Consider the following 18,970-nt stretch of genomic DNA (forward strand, 5'->3'; position numbering starts at 1 on the left):
GCTATTGGTAATTGTTAGCTGCTGGGGAAGAAAGAGACAGTCTTCCCTAAGCCTGAAGCCTCTCTGGTTGATCAACCATGCCCCGGCTAGAGACCACACAGCCAAGAATATTTTGGGCAACACAAAGTGGCCTGGGGAATTAAAAAAAAAGGATACAAAGTTAGGTGGTTAGGGGATGGGGGTGGATCTGGGAAGAACTGGGGGACAATGATAGGGTCAAACACATGTAAAACTCTCAACTAATAAAATAATTTAAAAACAAATTATTAATAATTATTATTATTACTCTGTGTGTTCATATATGTGTACCATGGCATGTGTGTGTGTGTGTGTGTGTGTGTGTGTGTGTGTGTGTGTGTAAGAAAGAGGATGACTCTGTAGAGTTAATTCTCTCCTCTCACCTATGTAGGTTCCTGGGACTGAGCCCTCAGGTTTTGGGGCAAGGGTGTTTTGCCTGCCGAGTGATCACATCAGCCTATTCTATCCTTGCAATTGTTTTAACCTTTCTGAGCCTCTGTTCCTTCATCTGCAACAAGGGGGGTTCTTATCCAATAGGATTAGTGTGAGGATAGACTGGGTAGACAGAGGTGAAGTGGGGTCCCCGGAGCATACCTGCCCATCAGTGGGGACAGTGACATCTTCAGAGGGGACAGTCTGTGGGGGTGGGGGTGGATTCTGCTTCCCATCTTCTTTCCTTGGGGAAAGATCTGTGGGGTTCAAGGAGGACAGGGTCGCCAGGCAGTGGTGGCGCACACCTTTAATCCCAGCATTTGGGAGGCAGAGGCAGGCAGATTTCTGAGTTCGAGGCCAGCTTGGTCTACAGACTGAGTTCCAGAACAGTCAGAGCTACACAGAGAAACCCTGTCTCGAAAAACCAAAAAAATAAAAAAGGAGGACAGGTAGTCCAAGTCCAGCCCTCCATCGATGAGGTTGGGGGAACATGGGATGCTATAGGTCTCCTGAGGCTGAGTCAGGGGGCCTCAGAAACCGGGGCCCATTCGCAGCTGAGCTTTGTCCACAGACACCCCCCACCCCCACCCCACCCCACTCGTGCCCTGCTCCTCTGATGCCTGGCTCTGGCATTCTGAGGCTGGTTGGTTGCTCACAGAGGCCACCTTTTAGAACTGAGTCACATGAGGGGTGGGTGGTGGCTGCTGCCCCACAGGATGGTGGGGTTTCGGGGGAACTGGGAAGGAAGCAGGCAGGAAGCCATGCTGGAGAAAGGGCACTGTGGCTTCTTTTCTGTAGGGTGCAGCGGAGGCAGGAAGCGGGTGTTGGAAACTTCTGCAGGTTACCCCTGTCACTCTGAGGTTTTCTGCTCTGGGGCTAGGGCTTTTGTTTTGGCTTGAGACATTCTTGTTTTCTCCTGGGGCTGCAGGAGGGGACAGATGGCTTCCTCCTATGACTATCTGGAACTACCCCATAAGAACAGAAGTCTGCCTCTGCTTTGAGCATAGCCTGTGGGGATGGAACCTGGGCTGTGTCTCTGGGCCTCTTCTAGAAGTTTCTGGGCTCCTCAGCTTTGGCCATTGCGTGCTTGGTGACTCTTCTTACCTACAACCATGAAGTCATCCCACAGTTTGCTGGAAATAATCAGATCTTAAGCTTTAAAAGGGTCTGAAATTTTTGAGAAAAATGTCTCATTGTAGCCCAGGCTAGCCTCAAACTCATGGTGTAGTTGAGACTAGCTTTGAATTTCTGATTTTCCTGTTCCTACCTCCTGAATACTAGGCTCTGAGGAGTGAACAGCTCTGAGCTGTTACCCTTGCTCCACCAGAGGCTGCTGTGAGGCATTCTTAGCCCACATGCTTCCGTGTACGCTATTCTAGTGATGGGCAGGACCTGTCTCAGACATATTGACTTATGACAGGCATCCAGTTGCCACCAACAGTTGCACTGCTTGGAGCTCTCTGGACTTTTTGGGCCTCACTGTTAGCAAGTTCTACAGACTGCAAGAAATCTGACTAAAAGAGCTACTGAACGATAGAAGTTAGGGACCAGTTCTCCAGCCTCCCCACTTTTCCTCCAAAAGAACTTGGGGGCTGTGCTCTACCGCCCCCTAGAGGTCCCTTGCAGGATTAGGCTCTGTTGCCTATGAAAATCTCTTAGGCACACTCTTCCTTAGCCCCCTTCCCCGCCCCTCTCCATCTGCCAGCTGATGCTCCCTGGGACCCACCCCCTCTGCAACGATTACCATATAGAACCTGTCTCAATCTGGCTTTGGAGCCAAAATAAGATACCTCTGGCCCACACTGTGTAGCCATATCAGGACCCCTCCTGTCCTGCCTCTCATTGGCTACCATTCCCCACAGGTCTTGCTTTCTAGTTGGCCATGTCTTGCATGGCCATGGGCTGAAAGGGATTCTAAACCTACTGTACCCATTATGCTTAGCTTGGTTCACTACTATCGCTGAACGTACAGGGCTGTACCAGGACGTTCTCTGTGGGGCTTCTGAGCCAGGGGTGGAGAGTGTCTGTCTTCAGTTAGTGGAAGGAAGGCTATGAACCCAAGGGTGGCCTGCTGGGTCAAAGTTCAGCTGTGCTGGATCAGATGATCCTCATACTTAAAGGGTGCCGAGCAGGTGAACACTCTGAAGGTGTGGTCATCTCTTCTTCCCCTCCCTCAATTAAGCTGATCTCTCAAGCCAGCCAAATTCCTTCCCCTCCTGTGTGCACAGAAGCCCCCATAGAGCCTGTTCACCCCAGCCTGCTTCTGTCACTTGCAACCAGCACTCCTCAGTGCGTCCCTGGGTTCGCCTGATATGGTTGTGTGTCAGAAGCATAGCAGTCTTTCACGACGTGTTTGTTGATAGGATTAGCTCTGCGTATCCCACTCTGTGGACCCCACTTCTCTCTTCTGCACATCGGTGGTGGCAATAGCTTTTAGGGGTGTCATGTAGACAAAGCAAGATGGTGGAAGGCAACAGGCTGTCCTGGTGTGCTGCCGTAACATAATGCCGCAGACCTGGGAGTTGATAAGGAATATAAATCAAATTCTCCACAGTTTCTGCATTTGGTGTGGGGCTGATCTCTGCTTCTTAGGCAGTGCCTTGGATGCTGCCCTCTCTGGACGTGAGAACACATGTGCTCACACCGGGTGGGATTGGGGGTGGGAAGGGACAAAAGAAAGGGAGAGCTTGTCAGAAGCCTCATGACTCCAGGACCTCTCCACAGCACCCCTCCCCCAACTCCCCGATCCCTGTGACATTGCAGGTTAAATGGCTGACCACTGAATTTGGGAGGATACCTTCAGATCCTAGCAAAGGCGTTGTCCAGTCTGAGGGTCAGACCCAAGCACAAAGTTCCCTTCTGCCCACGTGGCGTTGGGAAAAACAACCTCTCTGATGGGAAGCTTAGTGGCCTAAGGATTTGGGGTAGGGGGCATGGGAGAGCTTTTTTTTTTCTTCCTCTTCCTCCTCCTTCTTCCTTTAAGAGAATCAATGCAAAGGGCAGAGCAGGAAGTGACTGTTCAATGCCTGTTGTGTGTTGTGTGGCATGTACCTGGCCCACCGCCTCCCCGCACACACATCGGAGTGCAGATGGCTGACCCCAAGGCAAACATTTCCTCTGGGCTTCATGGTGCTCAAGAAACAGTTTAATTTAAAACTGGAGGTTCCGGGTGAGACCAGGTTTTCAGGGGAGAGGGTACTCTTGAAACACTGGAGGATCTGGCAAGGTGGGGACACTATCGAATGTGCCATCAGTAGCTTGAGGTGATGCGCAGATGTCCCCTTCTGGGACATTCCTCTTACGTTTTGTAGTCTCCGCAAGTCTGTCATGGTCTGCTACTTGCCTGGTAGTATCGTCCTTTGAGGCTGACTCCTCAAACGTTCAGTTCAGCACGTCTTCCTGGCTCTACGTCAGGGCTTTCCTCAGTCCTGTTTTATTGATAGGACTGAGCCCCATCACAGGCAGGCAGAAGAGGACATTCCCTCTTGTGACCCAGCTTGGGCTGTGGTGGGGCAGGAGGGGAAGAGGCAGTTTGGTGTTGACAGCTAGCAAGGGTCACCTTCAAGCAGGAGGAACTGGAGTGGGGAGGGGGAAGAGGGAGGGGGAGATAATAATAGGTTTGCTGGGTTTGGCCTGCCCAGGAGGGGTTCTCTTCCTGGTCATCTGCGGGATCCAGGTGCAGAACGCTAGGCAGTCATTAAGGATGCCCTGGGGACTTGGTGGCCTGGGAGCCTGCTGCTTCAGGAGGTGGGGTTTGAGAGGCAGTAGAGAGGAGGGTGGTAAGGGGGGAGGTGTATTCAGGCTTGGAGGCACAAAGGGCGTGTGGAGAGGCTAGCTAAGCAGGTTTGGAGTGCAGTTCGAGGCTCCTAGTCGGAGACAGTGGCTGGCTCAGAAGCCTGTGATAAACAAGGCATCCTAGTTTACCTATGGCCTCTGTATTTTAGGGAGGTTGGAGGGGGACCCCTGCATCCCATCTCTCTTACTTTCCAGAAATTAACGAGCCCCTCCCTTATTCAGAGGCCTTCCACAATCAGCTTCCCTAGGGAGCGGCCTGAAGTAGAAGGCAGCCAGGCAGGGAGGGCTGGAGCCTCCGAAGCCTGCTTATCACCTCCCCTTGGCTCCAAGAGGATAATTACACAGCTCCCAGAGCCCCAGGACTGGGCCAGAAGGCAATCCACACAGACAGCATCTCAAAATTAATGGGACTCCAAGGGGTTTGGGGTGGGGGTGGGGAGGGCCGAGGCTGTGAGAGGCTCAGAGAGAAATCAGATACAGGTAAAGGCTGCCTGGCAGAAGGAGCTAGAACACCATAGGCTAAAGCAGAGATGGAGGGAAAGAGCAAGTAAATTGAAGGCCAGAGAGGCTAAGTCACCTTCCTGGAGTCACACAGCAGTCAGGCTTGTACCCACATACCTCTAATGTAATGCACATGTAGTTTTGATTTACATCCATATGATTTACCTCTGAATTGCGTATAAAAAGTCACATTTCTGTGGTCTGTTGATATAAATCCAAATACATTATAGATAAATATAAATATATTAATCAGTCCGGCTCAGATTCCTTTCCTCTAACTTAAAAATAAGTAAGAACATTTTTGATTTCATGGAGGAGGAGGAGTCACGATCAGAGACCTTAGGTAACTCCCTCAAGGTCACACAGTATATTTTGGGTGGAGCTTCTCTGATAACCAGGACAAACTTCTAAAGCTTGTTTTTCCTAGGAGGCTTATCATAGATGTAGCAGGAATTCCAGTCTCCTAGACCTGGGCCCCCACCCTCTCTCTCCAGGACCCCAGGGCATCTCCTCACAGCTCCATTTTGTCCGTATCCATCCCTTCTTTCCCTGTCTTCTTTGGGTCAGGGTTAGCTTCTCCTGCAGTGGTGGCCTCTGTGGCCCCTGCTCCCAGCCTGCCTCCTGAAGAGTGGCTGCTAATGGCCCTGGAACAGAGGTCAGGACAGGCACACACTGTGACAGATAGGACTTAGGTAGCTTTGACCTTACCTCTGAATTGAGTATAAAAAGTCACATTTCTGTGGTCTGTTGATATAAATCCAAATACATTATAGATAAATATAAATATATTAATCAGTCGGGCTCAGATTCCTTTCCTCTAACTTAAAAATAAGTGAGAACATTTTCATGAGTTGTGAAGATAGGGTGGGCTCCATGTCCTGTGTCCCTTGCCTGTCTTGGGTGGATCCTGAGTAGTGTGGCCTAGAGGATTTGGCCTGAAATCTCTCTTGTGGCTTCTGAGGAATGATGGCTTGTAGTCTGCTGAGGGCGTGTGTGTGTGTGTGTGTGTGTGTGTGTGTGTGTGTGTGTGTGTGTGTGGGTGCTGGAGAGCTCCCTCCAAAGTGGCTTGCTAACATAGCACAAGGCCGGCCATCCAGTGTCTCCATGGGGCTACCAGGGTGTCTGTAGAATTGATGCTGGCTTCTTCTGAGTAAGTGAGGGGTGAGTGGGGGAGAGCTTGTGAGCAATCCCTGGGGCTGTAGGGCAGTTGACGGAGCACTTGCCTAGCATGCCGAAAGTCCTGGGTTCGAGTCCCAGCACCCCACAGATTGGGTGGTTCATGAATGTAATCCCAGAGCTTGAGAAGTACACCAGAAATTCAGGGCCGACCTTAGATACATATTGAATTTGAGGTCAGCTTGGGCCAAAGATTCTGCCTCACAAGGAGAGGGAGGGAAAGAGGACGAGAAAAGGGGGAAGAAATCCCTTTACTGTGCTGGTCTTGTCCCTTCTTGGAAGTCCACAGTCAGCATACCATCATTGTCATATGCTTTGGGTTATAAGCCCCAAACACATTTCCTCCCACAGGGACACAGACACACACAGACACAGACACACACACACACACACAGACACACACACACACAGACACACACACACACACACACACACACACACACATTTCAAATAATATATTTTATTTTAAAGCCGTCATTACCAGCACACCAGAGGTTTTTTTCCCAGCCTAGTTAATCCTGACCCCATTGTCACCTCCACCCCCATTCCCTCTGACATCACCCTCTTCATGGCTGTCTGGAACTGCCTTGTTCCTTGTCTGTCTCCCTGTGTACAAGGTCAGCTCCACAAGAGGACCTCGTCTGCCTGTGTTCACCGCCACCATAGCCTCAGGATCTAGTGTGACCCTCACACCCATGAGTCTCTCGATAAAGCCCTTGGTGGCCCAAGGGAACCAGGGTCACCCTGGCAGAGGAGGGAGTAGTTGAAGAGGCTAAGGTCATATACAACTAGTTCCAGTACCTAGGGACTTAGAAGACGGTCCTTCCAGAAGAGGAGGCTGATTGGCAAGCACGAGAGACCTGCTGAGGCCGGCTGTGCTATATTGTGAGCAGGGGCTCTGGCTCGAGGGGTTAAATGGGGGAGCCAGATTTAGGAAGAGGTCAATTTCCAGTCATGCCAGGTGACTAATGACAGTGTACTCAGGGCCCACAAGGAGTCCTGTCACGCTGTCACTGCCCACTGAGGCTGTTGCTTTTGATATCTCCCTTGATTGTCTCTTGCTGACCTGCCAGGGTGCTAGGGGATGATTCCGGGGAGATGGGCTGGGTCCCAAGTTTACCTGCCTGCCTTGCCTGGATCGGCCTCTGGGTGGCAGCAGAGCCCCAGGCTTGACCGCAGGTTGTCTCCTTGCTGTCAACGCTCCTGGCTTGCTCTGTTAGGTTACCAGCTGTCTTTCCTGCCAGCTAGGGAGTGGCCCCAGGTCAGACGTTTGGGAATTCACGGCTGTATATGCACTTTTGAATCCTTCTAGCTGGATGGTGGATAGCAGGAAGGCCTCACAGAGAGACAGGAGACACCCAGAGAGCACATGGGCGGATATGCCAGACACGGGAAAGAAGATGGCATGGCTGGTGGCAGAGGATTCGGGACACAAGACTAGCCGAGAAGCGCTGGGGTTCAAAGCCTGGAGTCCCCTCATGGTATGGCAGCAGGCAGAAAGGAATGGTCCCCAGCTTGCCAGGAAGGACGCCAGTTGGGAATCAGAACAGGGTCTGAGAGCCCCACAGCTGCAGCTCAAAATGTGCCCAATTCAACCCCAGGCTCAATCTTCAGGCTGGGAGGGCAGCCTGCACACACAGGATGGTCCCCCATGGGTGGGTTCTTCAAGGCACTGTTGCCAGACTCTAGGTGAGATACAGCACTAGAGGACTGGTTTAGACTAGCCCTGACAACAGCTCTCTGCTTTCCCTCCTCAGAGGGGACTTCACCAGCCCCATACCTGCTGCCTGCCAGCCCTAATCCCCCACTATCCCACCTGGCGTCAGGTCCTTCCAGGGGCTTCTGTGGCCTGGAACTTGATTGCCTGATCACAGGTGGTTTTGTGCCCAGAGACTGAAGTCGGTCTGGGGCTAGCAGGGCTACCTGGCTGCCTCTCAGAGCTCGGGGAGTGAGTTCATTCCTGTTTCCTGCCTCCAAGACTGCTGCAGATGGGGATTCCCACAGCCCAGCCTCAGGAAGGGCTTGAGCCTGGGCAGCGGCTGCTCCCCTCCCTCCCACGTTTATGGTCCTGGGTCCGGTGCATGGCTGCCTGCTTACTTTTTACCTGGCTAGCTTTTTCTCATCTTCATGTCTCCATTTAAATGTCACTTTCTTGGAAACAGTCTTAATGCCCCCATTACTCTTACTCAAAGTGCCCTTTGCTTTGTCTTCAGTACATTCATCACACCTGACATTGTGGTTTCCCTGTGTCTGTGTGTGCACGCTAACACCCGGCCCCACAGAACAGACCCTAAGCTCCCTGAAGGCAGGCAGTGTGTTTGTTCCGCTCATCTCTGTACTCTTAGGCTCTCTCCTCCATGTCTGGGACACAGTAGATGCTTTAAAAAATATTTGTTGGTGGAGAGAAAGAGAGACAGGATGAGTTATGGATTCCCCTGGGGACGCCTATGTGTTGGGAATTAATAAAGGCCCACTCCAAAAACTAGCATTTCTCTCGATCATCAATTTTACTTGATGGTAAGGAATTAGAAGCTCCATATTCACTTATTAATTGAATATTTTACATTACAAAAGTAATACATGTTCCTTGTCAAAATGCAATCAATAGGCATTATTTTTATATTGAAACCAACCCTGACACAACATGGCATAGAATGCAAAGTCGGCCTGACTGTTAAGGAGGAGGATGAGGCTTCAAAGACATTTTGAGCCCTAGGGGTCCAGACTGCCTGTGGCACAGGCTTCTCCTCCAGGACGGTTGTAACTTAGATTGCAGGGTCCTCTGACCCTAGGAATCTCTGATTCAGTCTTGGGTGGGGCTGAGGCCCCTGTGGGTGAAGGGTTGGAGAGGGTCTTGTCCGGTAGCTGAGCTACTGTAGAGGCTCTGACTATAAAACACAGCAGGCACTGTGGGCTGGGCAGGCAGATGTTAGTCCAGTACTTGGTATGTAAGCCTGAGGACCCGGGAGCAGATACCGAGCATCTATGTGACTACACTGGATATGGCAGTGAGCATCTCAGTGCTGGGGAAAGGGGAGGTAGGAAGGTCCTGGGTGTGTGTGTGTGGGGGTGTCGCTGGCTAACCAGTATAGCACAGTTGGCAAGCTCCAGGTCCAGTGAGAGATCCTGCCTTAAAGACCAAGGTGACAGAGACAGAGAGATAGTGGTTCAGAGCACTGGCTGCCCTAACAGAGGACAGCCCCCATTACTCACATGGTTGCTCACAACCTTCGGCAATTCCAGTTCCAGAGGATCTGATGCCCCCTGATGGCCTCTGTGGGAATTGCATGTACATGGTGCATAAAATTCCATGCAGGCAGAACACTCATACAAATAAAATAAAAACCCAATTAACAATAACAACAAAAACAAGAAGGGGAGAATGATTTAGGAAGACACACAACATTGGTCTCTGGCCTCCACATGCACACATCACACAGGTGCACTTGTATAGCATGTACCCACAGACACACACAGATACACACAGACACACACACAGACACACATAGACACACACACAGAGACACACATAGACACACACAGACACATAGACACACAGACACACACACAGATATACACAGACACAGACACACAGACACACACAGACACACACACACGGCCACTGGCAGAGGCTCAATCAGAAAGCAAATGCCACTTTTTATACGTGCAAGTTGGTTAAGTAGGCATTTGTTGCACAGTGCACACCCAGAGAGGAAGAAGAAGGCAGACCTGCACCTTCATGGATCTGGGTTCAAATCTTAGCTCTGTGGGTGCAGCCTGGAGGAGTGGAATGTTTTCATGGGGCAGTGGGATGGGGTGGTGCATGGTGCATGGTGCATGGTGCATGGTGCATGGTGCATGGTGAGGAGATTAACAGGAAGAAACTGCCCTGGTGGCAAAATAACAAAAATACCTTTGGGAGCCCGGTGAGTTTATTGTGACCAACCCCACGGTCTGGGTTCAAATCCCATCTCTGCCATTTTTTTACTTATGTGAATTCAGTCAATTCCTTATCTCCCCTGAGTCTACAAAGGGGTTTCCCAGTGGTCATGGGAAAGCTGGCAGGCATGTTGGAATCCTCTGACTTTGGGACACGATGTCATCTGCAAGGTTCATGCTTGAGAACAGTGGGACTGAGTTACAAGAGATGAAAGTCATGAAGCCAGAAGTAAGCTTACCCTTTTGTGATGGGGCCCATTCATAGCTCTCTTCAGCCACACCTACTTAAGAAGGTTGGGCAGCTCTTACGGAATGTTGAGCCTTTCACAGAATCGCCTGGACAATATTTAAAACACCCTAATAGTTGGCTTCAGCTCAGATGGAGTGAGTCAGTGCTTGGAGTTTCATGAGCACCCAGAATGCAGTGCAAGTGTCCAGGGCAGCAGAGGGAGTTCCCACCCACAGTCCAACCCCAGGCTCCAGCAGTCAGCCAGTGGCAGTGTGCTTCTAACTGGACCGCTCTGCTCTTGTCTGCTTTTTGTCCAGGGCTCACGTAGTGGAGACAAAGTGCTGGCAAAATGCACCCAGGGTCGCTGCTTTGGGACCAGTGGTCTCAGACAGGTGTGGACTCAGAAAGACAATGACACAGCGACAGATAGGCCAGGCCAGAGCCAGGGCACACCCTACCCTTCTGTCCCTGCCCTACACTGATTCAGGAGGAGACCTTAATCTGAGCTGTGTTAGAAACTCCTGGGGAGATTCCTAAAGTGTGAGCTGGGGGCAGGGTTGGAGTTACTGACAGGTGTGTGTGTGTGTACGTACATGTGTGTGTATGTGTGCACTTATGTATATGTGTATGCATGTATGTCTGTGTGTGTGAGCATTTCTAGGGCTGGAGAGTTGTCTCGGTGAGTGAAGTGCTTGCTACACAAGTGTAAGGCTTAGCTCAGATCCACAGAACTTATGTTCAGGCAAGTAAGTGGGCCATACCTGTAATGCTAGAGCTCCTCCAGGGAGATGGAGACAAAGACAAGAGGACCCTAGATTCCTGGGGTTAGGGCAGCCTAGAGAGCACAATGGGGAACAAGAAACACTGTCTCAGGGTGAAAGACAAGGGCCGACACCCAAGGTTGTCTTTAATCTTTATGGGCATACTGTGACATTTGAACACTTATATTCATGTGCATGATTTACACACACACACACACACACACACACACACACACACACACACTGGACAAAAGGAGGGGAGCCAGTGCACACCGTGTTAGTGGCTTCTGCGTCACTACGACCACGTGCTTGATAGGAATGACTTAAGAGAGGGAAGATACTTTAAAGGTTCAGCTCGTCATTGTTGGGAAGGTTTGGGAGCAGCTCTGTGTGCAGTGTCTGGAGTGTCGTTCCCTCCGTCCTGGTCGTCAGAGAGAGAAAGGACAGAGAGCGCATGGTATGCGCTGTTGATGTCAGTGAGTCAGGAGAGAGAGTGGCATCTTCCAAATACTCTGGGGGAGACAGAGAGATGGATGGACCCAAAGAAGAGGGGCCAGCAACAGAAACAGAGGGAAATAGATTTAGCAGGAACTCAGTGAGAGTGACCAGGGAGTAGGGCTTGGAGACAGATGGTTTGCTCTAGAGCATGCTAAGGCTTGTAAAATTTGAGAGCTCAAGGCAGGGCCGTCAGGGAGTCTGAGGCACCATGGACGGGTCAGCTAAAGATCCAGCTTTCCAGTTTCATTTTGTCCCAGAGGGGACTTTGGCCTTTTGCTCAGAGGTCAGACCTGCTCCCCACCCTAGCCTCAGACAGTTTTCCCTATCTTCTGTCTCACCCACTGGGTTCTTTCCTCTTAGGAATGCCCCGGGTGTGTCAGCCAGCCTTTTCCGTTCTCTGTGGGTGTCTCAGGCTTTGGCATCCTTCTTGTTAATTCTAGGTTCAGCGCGGTGTCCTTCTTAGCTCTCAGTGTACCCTGGGTATTATCTGGGTGGTGTCGGTAAAAGATTCCCCAGGCTTCTTCCATTCCAAATAATTCTCTTAGACCCTCTTTTCTATGCGTTTTAGATCTTGTCTTTATCATGAGGCTGTTTCTAACTAACTAATGCTTCTTGGTGTCTGTCTATTTATACCTAAGATATCCACATCACCAGAGATATGGCAACCATTCACTAAATAGGGTGAGACAGATGTACAAACAGTAGATATTTTCTCTGCCGAGAAGCCTCTCCCAGGGTGGTCCCTGAAGCAGCCTCTGGTCTTCTGTATCCCTAACCAGTCTTGCCTGCCTCTGCCCAGCTGGACTGAGGTCACTCCTTGATAGAATATTTATCTACTACTCGTTACGGAGCTGGGCCCAATGCCAGGGACTTTACATGAGTTAACGTTTTCTGACCCTGAACAATCCTCTGCGGTGGGAACTGTTATTATTCTGTTTTGTCCAGACAGAGAGGCAGAGATGGGGCTAACTTGCCTGTTACCACATAGCAAGAAAGTGGTGAACCTCAGAGCAGAAGCTCGCTCTGACTACCTGTTAGACTGGGTGGAGGGAGTTTCTGCCTCCGACGCTTGGCTTCCCAGCCTGTGTGCTCCCAGAAGGCAAAGGCTGTGTCCTCTGCTTCTCAACTGATGATTTCAACAATGGGGATGGAACTCCGGGTTTACTAATGACTGGGCAGGTGGTTTATCGCTGAGCGGCACAGGTGATCCTCCTTCCCCAACATACATTTTTTTTTTTTTATTTTTGAGACAGAGTTTCTCAGTGTAGCCCTGGCTGTCTTGGAACTCACTCTGTATACCAGGTTGGCCTCAGAGTCAGAGATCCACCTGCCTTTGTCTCCAGAGTGTTTGGATGAAAGGAATGTGCCACCGTGCTCACTGGGGTAAAAAATTAAAAATATTTATTTTATGTGTATGAGTGTTTTGCCTGCCTGTATGTATGTGCATCATATGTGTGCCTGGTGACTTCAGAGGTCAGAAGAGGGTATTGGATCCTCTAGAACTGGAGTTAACAGATGGTTGCTAGCTGCCATGTGGGTGATGGGTGGGTGATGAGACCTGACCTGGGGTCCTTTTGTGAGAGTGACAAGTGTTTTTAACCATCCAGCCATCCCCCTTCCCCCATTTTACCTCACTATATAGCCCTGGATGGCCGGGAGTTTGCTATGTTGATGACCTGGCTTTGCTCACGGTGATTCTCCTGCCTCTGCTGCTGACGTTGGGGTTGCAGGCAGGTGCGCCACAATGAGCTTCTTGGCTCTGAGAGTCTGGCTGAGATGCTCCAAAACTTCCCATCCTTCAGTGCCAGCCTCCAGAGTGCTGGAATTACTGGGATATGTCACCACAGGAGGTTTTCCAACATTTACATTTTCCATTACTATTATTATTATTATTATTAATTTTGATTTTTAGGACTAGCTGATGGATCAAGTGGTTAAGAGTGCTTGCTGCTCTTCCAGAGGACTCAGGGTTGGTTCTCAACACACAACCATCCTTAACGCCAGCTCAGAGGATCTATCGCCCTCTTCTGGCCTCCAGCGTTACTTCCACACATAGGACAAGCACACATAAATAAAAACATGGTGGCTTGTCTTCCATGTTAATAATAGAAAGGATACAGTAACGAAGGTATTTTGGAGGGTTCAGCAGTTAATAGCACTTACTGCTCAGTAAGAGGGCTATAATTTGGATCCCAGAATCCATATAGGGAAGCTTACAATGTCTGTAGCTCAAGCTATCAGAGATCTTAATGTCTCCTTCTGACCCCTGTGGGCACCAAAGTATGTGCTGTATCTTTTAAAAGGTTCATCTTATTCTTTCTTTCTTTCTTTTTTGGAAAGAGTGTCACTGAGCCGCTCCTGGCCGTGAAGTATGTATGTAACCCAGGCTAGCCTAAAACTTTGCATCCCTCTGCCTCCTGGGTGCCAGGATTAAATGTGGGCATCACTCCTCTGTGAAACAGCCTTAGAGACTGTCCCTGCCCTGTGCCAGAGTTCAGGTCCATGTTCTCTCATTTGCTGCTGCCGTTAAGGGCCAGTCCAGTTTCTACATTCCTTCAAAAGCTGGGAACCTGGAAGGCAATGCCTCAGGTCTTGCAGGGCAGGAAGGTGAAATTCACGCATCAACAGGCGAAGAGATGCTGTAGGTTGTCCTAGAAACCGGATCCTAGTTAAGTGCCTGAAAAGTAATTATAAACTCCAGAATATCTTTCAGCTGAGCAGGTGGCTGGAAAATTAGAAATCTATTCCTGAGACTCCTTCTGCTTTCCAGAAAGGCTAAGGTTACATTTCAAGACAGGGTGTACACAGGTGGCCTCCGTGGAGCAAGCATGTGCGCATGTCCGGGCGTCCTTGCGTGCCTGTGAGTCTACAAAATGGTGAGGGGCCCTGGGGACCTGAACCGCAAGTCTAGGGGTGAAGCTGGCGCTCAGCTCAGAGCGGAGGCAGCGCACCCCCCCCCCCCACCTCCTTGCCTTCCTTGGGTTGCTAGGACACCAGAGCTGAGGAGACGCCAACTGATTTGCTAAACAATTTTTCTTCTAATTAGGAATAATTAGACAAAGGAAGAATGGGTGTATTTGGGTGGTGTCAGGATTCGACTTAGAGCTTGGAGACCCCGAGGAGGAGTCATCCTGGCTTTGTGAGTAAGGAGCTCCCGGAGCCATGGCACCCGCCTGGGGGAGGGGTAGAGACCACATTTATCAAGTGTCTGTCACCACTCAGGCATTGCATCTGTTGCCCGGTGTGCATGACCAAGTCACAAGGCAGGGAGGGATGCTGGCTGGCTTGTCTTCCCATGATCCCGCCATTGTTGGAACCCCATAGGGCTCTCTGGGTTGCACCAACTTTTTCCATTTGCGGTTGTTGTACCTCCTTGTGTTGCCGGCTTCTTGCCAGCCTAGAAGACAATTCTCATTCAAGATAAGTCTTCGTCCCCTTCTCCACCCCCCCCCCCCCCGCACGATGCTGCTGCTGTGTGGTCCTTAAGGATTTTTGTCTATCCCTGCATTCTCTCCTTTGTCTGCCTAGCCAGAATGCCAGATTTCTCAGGACAGTGGTGCACATATAGGGACTCCGAATGCACATTTGTCAGATGAGTGCTGGAGAGGTAAGCCATTTGGTAAAGTGTTATAGACCACCAGTTTGATTTCCAATATCTACATAGATGGGTGTGGTGGCGCAGGCTTGTAACTCCGACCCTGGGGAGTCAGAGTCAGGTGGGTCCCTGGGGCTTAGCTCACTTACTGAGTTCCAGGCCAGTGAGACACCCTGTCTTTAGATTAGGAAGAGAGAGTCAGCAAGATGTGCCCAATGGGTCCTTCACTTGCTGTTGATGCGGACAACCTGAGTTCCATGTCTGGAATTCACATGGTGGAAAAAGAGAGCTAGCTCCTACAAGTCGTCCTCCAACTTGTGACGGGTGTGTGTCCCTTCCCCCACAAAATAAATGAATGTAAAAAAGGTAACAGCAGCAACAATGTGGATGGCTCATGAGGAATATCACCTGAGGTGGTCCTCTGGCCTCCACACACATGCATATGTGTAATACACACACACACACACACACACACACACACACACACACACAGAGTCTGAGGGGACCAGGGTCTGACTAACACCTTTTTCTAACAAGGTCTTGGCCCAGTGGGGATATTATTCCCAAACTGCCCCTCCCCCAAAACCCTGCTGCCTCTGAGTAGTCACGGCCTAGCCCAGGCACTCTTTTCAAAGAGGCTGGTATGAAAGCCAAGGTCATAGGTCTCCTACCATCCTTAGATACGGGGGAGTCCAAGGGGATGGTGATGTGACAGGGTAGCCTACTGGTCCCCAGAGTCAAACTGCTTGGACCAAATTCCAGGTCTGCTAGTGACCATCTTTGTGATCTTGGCTGGCCCCCAGGATATGAAGGGGTGATATGCTGGCAAAGTGGGAGATACTTTCTACCATACAAACTTCAGAAATCACAGTGTGACAAGCTGTTCTGATACTTCGCACTGGTGTCTGAAGCACATCAAAGGCCAGACCACGCAGCCCTTTGAGTGTCTGGAATAAATTATTCATCTTGGCACCGGAGGCCTTAGTTCTTCTCCTTTTTTATTTTATTTTATGTGTATGGATCCGGAGAGATGGATCATGGTTCTATTTTATGTATAAGATGCTTTGACTGCATGCATGCTGTGGGTGGGGTGGGTACCATATGATTGCAGTACCCAAGAGAGCCAGAAGAGGGCGCCAGATCCCCTTAGCCTGGCATTTCAATGGGCTATACGTTTGGGTGTTGAGAACCAAGCCTGGGTCCTCTGGAAAGGTAGCTCTTTACTACTGAGTCATCTCTTTAACCACTCAAACTCTGTTCTCTCTCCTCTCTCCTCTCTCCTCTCTCCTCTCTCCTCTCTCCTCTCTCCTCTCTCCTCTCTCCTCTCTCCTCTCTCCTCTCTCCTCTCTCCTCTCTCCTCTCTCCTCTCTCCTCTCTCCTCTCTCCTCTCTTTCTCTTTCTCTCCCTCTCTCCTCTCTCCTCTCTTTCTCTTTCTCTCCCTCTCTCCCTCTCTTCCCCTCTCCCCCGCCCCCCAGTACTGGGGAATGAACTCAGAGTCTTGCATAAGCTCTATTAGTGCGTTATGCTCCCAGGCCTAGAGGCCCCCAGTTTTTAACAGCCCCACTGCTGGGAAGCCTAGGGAGACTAACAGATATGAAAGAGCCTGTGTCATATAGCAAGAGGTTGATAAAACAAGCTGTTACTGAGGTACCTAGGCTGAGTCTCTTTCAGATCGTGCAGGCTCTCTGCTTTGGCCTGTCATGGGGACCTCGAATGCAACAACGCAAACAGGATCATGAGTCAGGTTGTTGTTGTTGTTGTTGTTGTTGTTCTTCTTCTTCTTCTTCTTCTTCTTCTTCTCCTCCTTCTTCTTCTTCTTCTTCTTCTTCTTCTTCTTCTTCTTCTTCTTCTTCTTCTTCTTCTTCTTCTTCCTTTCTGTGTTTGGTTAGAAGCTCATGAAGCTACAATCATGTGTTGTCTTTTGCAAGCACATAGTTGGCAGTCAACACGCACTTGTTGAATGAATTACTGATCTCATTTAATGGCCCTTTACAATGAAGTATCCTCACTTTATGGATGCTAAAGGTAAGAAAAGATGAAATCTGCTCTAAGCCACAAGTTAGCAGAGTCAATGTCAAGGTTCTTGTAAAACCCTCTGCTTTGCTGGTCTCAAACAGAACCCCTCTCCCCATCCCCCTCTTCCTTCCATTGCTGTTCCTTCCAAAACAAAGATGTGAGCAACCAGACCCAAATCTATGCTTCTATCACTCCTGCCTTGAAATGTGACCCTCTCCCCACCCTTGCTCTCTCCATCAGCTGAGAGTAGTATTTTCCAGTTAGGAGATTATGTTATTTCCCTGGTCCAGTGGTTTCCCATCACGGTGGAAGGGCATTGGAATATATTAGTGTGGCCTCCAGATCCTATGCTATCTGGCCACTGCTGTCCTCACTCCTGTATCTTACAGCCTCCTCTGCTTACTCTTCTCCAGCCACCAAAGTCATCCCTACCCCAGGGACTTTGCAAATGCAGTGCATTCGGGGTATAGGGTGGATGCAATATGGCCTCTGAGGGTTGCTTCTTCGTCAAGAGAGAGATGGATTCTATTTTTCCACTCCTTTGAATCTGGGATGATCCGTGATTGCTTGAGCCACTAAGATGGTAGAAGAGACCCTTCCTTCCTTTTGGAATACAGTTACTGAACTTCGAGGATGCTCACACAGCCCGAGCTGAGGGCTGTTTGGAGATTGGCTGACCCTCCTAAATTGATGGCTCAAGGTGAGGCCACATCAGAAAGCTGGGCCAACAGGTCCTGTGTGAGTGAGTTCTGTTGGGTGGCCATCTTCCTGTTCCCTCTGAGCTTTCTTGACTGATGTCATCTGAAGCAGAGATGTCATGCTCCCACTGTGTTCTGTTAAAGTGCAGAATCCAGAGCATACGTTGTCCTCAGTATATATTTAGGGGTGGCTTGTAACATAGCCAATGTGAAACCATGAAATCTGAAGCCCTCTCCTCCCCCAACCTCCCTCTCCATCTTCATTTTTTGGAGGCAGACTTCCTGACCACCTCACCCTAGGAAGTGTCTCTCTGTAGCTAATGGTTTTCTTTCATGCTTTCTTCTTCCCCTACTGCTCATACATCCTTTTTACTGCTTGGGCATCGTCCTTTCTATCTCTAACCCACTCACCATTTCTCTGTGGAGGTGGTGGGACAGGCTGAGGAGGGGACCCTCTAGTTACCTCTTTTTCTTCTCTCCCTTCTAATGCCCCAAAGGCTGGGGACAGTCTGCAGGGGATTCTGAGCTGTGACCCATAAGGGCTTGCCTGTCATAGCGGCACAAGGACAGGACTTACTCCACTGTTCCCCGACGGTCCCCAGGATCAGAGCAGCACCGGCACACAGTAGGTCTTCAGGACACCTGTACTAGACTTGTGGCTTCATGAATGTTTTGTATCTTTTACTTCCCTACTGCTGTAATAACAAATGGTAACACATATGGCTCAAAACAAGGACAAATGTATTATCTTAGATCTCCACAGGTGAGGGGTGCAGAATGGACTGGCAGGCTCAGTTCCCTCTGGGGGCTCTATGAGAGAACACACCTTTTTGCTATTATTATTATTATTTTTTTTTTTTTGGTTTTTGGTTTTTTCGAGACAGGGTTTCTCTGTATAGCCCTGGCTGTCCTGGAACTCACATTGTAGACCAGGCTGGCCTCGAACTCAGAAATCCGCCTGCCTCTGCCTCCCGAGTGCTGGGATTAAAGGCGTGCGCCACCACGCCCGGCTCTTTTTGCTATTTCTATGGGGGCCTTGCGACGAAATAGGCTAACCCACTGTGACTTTCTCATCACAAGATCCTTAGTGGGTACCTTCCAGGAAACAATCACAATTTATAACGATTAAGTTTGGACATAAAGGAGGGCAGATGGCTCAGCAGGTCGAGACCTTGCCGTGGAAATGTGAAGACCCGAGTTCAGATCCCTAGAACCTATGAGAAGCTGGGCATGGTAGTAACTTTCTTATTGCAAGATGGGAGATGGAGACCAGAGACGCTTGAGGGCTGGCTAGCTGGATGTATGCCGGGGG

Source organism: Mus musculus, chromosome 4 (genome assembly GCF_000001635.26).
Source record: "Mus musculus strain C57BL/6J chromosome 4, GRCm38.p6 C57BL/6J".
In the NCBI taxonomy this organism is placed as follows: domain Eukaryota; kingdom Metazoa; phylum Chordata; class Mammalia; order Rodentia; family Muridae; genus Mus; species Mus musculus.